This window comes from Silene latifolia, chromosome 11 (genome assembly GCF_048544455.1).
Source record: "Silene latifolia isolate original U9 population chromosome 11, ASM4854445v1, whole genome shotgun sequence".
NCBI classification, from domain to species: Eukaryota; Viridiplantae; Streptophyta; class Magnoliopsida; order Caryophyllales; family Caryophyllaceae; genus Silene; species Silene latifolia.
In genome coordinates, this window is record NC_133536.1 from 126,748,678 (window position 1) to 126,752,135 (window position 3,458).

Consider the following 3,458-nt stretch of genomic DNA (forward strand, 5'->3'; position numbering starts at 1 on the left):
AAAATGGTTCACACAATAAGTCACAATAACAAGGACAAAGAGTTTACACAACGAGTCACAAGGACTAATGAACAAGGACAATTGGTTTAAACAATGAGTCACAAGGACTAGAGAACAAGGACAAATGGTTCACACAACGAGTCACAAGGACTAATGAACAAGGACAAATGGTTCACACAACGAGTCACAAGGACAAATGGTTAACATAACGAGTTACAAGGACTAATGAACAAGGACAAATGCTTCACTCAACGAGTCACAAGGACTAAAGAACAAGGACAAATGATTTACACATTGAGTCCTTGTTACAAATGGTTTATAGAACGAGTCACAAGGACTAATGAACAAGGACAAATGGTTCACACAACTAGTCACAAGGACAAATGGTTTACACAACGAGTCACAAGGACAATTGCTTAACACAACGAGTCCCAAGGACTAATGAACAAGGATAAATGGTTCACACAACGAGTCACAATAACTAATGAACAAGAACAAATGGCTCACACAACGAGTCACATGGATTAATGAATAAGGACAAATGGTTTACACAACGAGTCACAAGGAGAAATGGTTAACATTACGAGTTACAAGGACTAATGAACAAGGACAAATGGTTCACACAACGAGTCACAAGGACTAATGAACAAGAACAAATGGCTCACAACGAGTCACATGGACTAATGAACAAGGACAAATGGCTCACACAACGAGTCACAAGGACTAATGAACAAGGACAAATGGTTCACACAACGAGTCACAAGGACTAATGAACAAGGAAAATTGGTTCACACAACGAGTCACAAGGACTAATGAACAAGGATAAATGGTTCACACAACGAGTCACAAGGACTAAAGAACAAGGAAAAATAGTTAACTCACTAAGTCACAAGGCCTAATGAACAAGGACAAATGGTTTACACAACGAGTCACAAGGACAAATGCTTAACACAACGAGTCACAAGGACTAATGAACAAGGATAAATGGTTCACACAACGAGTCACAATGACTAATGAACAAGAACAAATGGCTCACACAACGAGTCACATGGATTAATGAACAAGGACAGATGGTTTACACAACGAGTCACAAGGAGAAATGGTTAACATTACGAGTTACAAGGACTAATAAACAAGGACAAATGGTTCACACAACGAGTCACAAGGGCAAATGGTTAAATAACGAGTTACAAGGACTAATGAACTAGGACAAATGGTTCACTCAACGAGTCACAAGGACTAAAGAACAAGGACAAATGATTTACACATTTAGTCCTTGTTAGAAATGGTTTATACAACGAGTCACAAGGACTAATGAACAAGGATAAATGGTTCACACAACTAGTCACAAGGACAAATGGTTTACACAACGAGTCACAAGGACAAATGCTTAACACAACGAGTCACAAGGACTAATAAACAAGGATAAATGGTTCACACAACGAGTCACAATGACTAATGAACAAGAACAAAGTGCTCACACAACGAGTCACATGGACTAATGAACAAGGACAAATGGTTTACACAACGAGTCACAAGGACTAATGAGCAAGGAAAAATGGTTCACACAATAAGTCACAATAACAAGGACAAAGGGTTTACACAACGAGTCACAAGGACTAATAAACAAGGACTAATGGTTTAAACAACGAGTCACAAGGACTAAAGAACAAGGACAAATGGTTCACACAACGAGTCACAAGGACCAATGAACAAGGACAAATGATTTACACAATGAGTCCTTGTTACAAATGGTTTAAACAACGAGTCACTAGGACTAATGAAGAAGGACAAATGGTTCACACAACGAGTCACAAAAACTAATGAACAAGGAAAAATGGTTCACACAAGAAGTCACAATAACAAGGACAAATGGTTTACAAAACGAATCACAAGGACTAATAAATAAGGACAAATGGTTTAAACAACGAATCACAAGGACTAATGAAAAAGGACAAATAATTCACACAACGAGTCACAAGGACAAATGGTTAACATTACGAATTACAAGGACTAATGAACAAGGATAAATGGTTCACACAACGAGTCACAAGGACTAATGAACAAGGACAAATAGTTTACACAACGAGTCACAAGGACTAATGAACAAGGATAAATGGTTCACACAACGAGTCACAAGGACTAATGAACAAGGACAATTGGTTTAAACAATGAGTCACAAGGATTACAGAACAAGGACAAATGGTTCACACAACGAGTCACAAGGACTAATGAACAAGGACAAATGGCTCACACAACGAGTCACAAGGACAAATGGTTAACATAACGAGTTACAAGGACTATTGAACAAGGACAAATGTTTCACTCAACGAGTCACAAGGACTAAAGAACAAGGACAAATGATTTACACATTGAGTCCTTGTTACAAATGGTTTATAGAACGAGTCACAAGGACTAATGAACAAGGACAAATGGTTCACACAACTAGTCACAAGGACAAATGGTTTACACAACGAGTCACAAGGACAAATGCTTAACACAACGAGTGCCAAGGACTAATGAACAAGGATAAATGGTTCACACAACGAGTCACAATGACTAATGAACAAGAACAAATGGCTCACACAACGAGTCACATGGATTAATGAATAAGGACAAATGGTTTACACAACGAGTCACAAGGAGAAATGGTTAACATTACGAGTTACAAGCACTAATGAACAAGGACAAATGGTTCACACAACGAGTCACAAGGACTAATGAACAAGAACAAATAACTCACAACGAGTCACATGGACTAATGAACAAGGACAAATGGCTCACACAACGAGCCACATGGACTAATGAACAAGGACAAATGGTTCACACAACGAGTCACAAGGATTAATGAACAAGGAAAATTGGTTCACACAACGAGTCACAAGGACTAATGAACAAGGACAAATGGTTCACACAACGAGTCACAAGGACTAAAGAACAAGGAAAAATAGTTAACTCACTAAGTCACAAGGACTAATGAACAAGGACAGATAGTTTACACAACGAGTCATAAGGACTAATGAACAAGGACAAATAGTTCACACAACGAGTCACAATGACTAATGAACAAGAACAAATGGCTCACACAACGAGTCACATGGACTAATGAACAAGGACAAATGGTTTACACAACGAGTCACAAGGACTAATGAGCAAGGAAAAATGGTTCACACAATAAGTCACAATAACAAGGACAAAGGGTTTACACAACGAGTCACAAGGACTAATAAACAAGGACTAATGGTTTAAACAATGAACTAAAACTATCAGATTTGGGAGTGATTTTGACACGAAATGCTCAAATGACAAACAAAGAAAACTCAGCTTGTTTAGGACTCAAGGTATGACTTAATTCGAACACAAAGCAATGAATTAAGCCTAGGACTCGTCCAAGCACTTAGCAAAGGACTTATCCAACCTCCTAGCACTAAGCAAGGGAGTTTTATCAAGCACAAAGC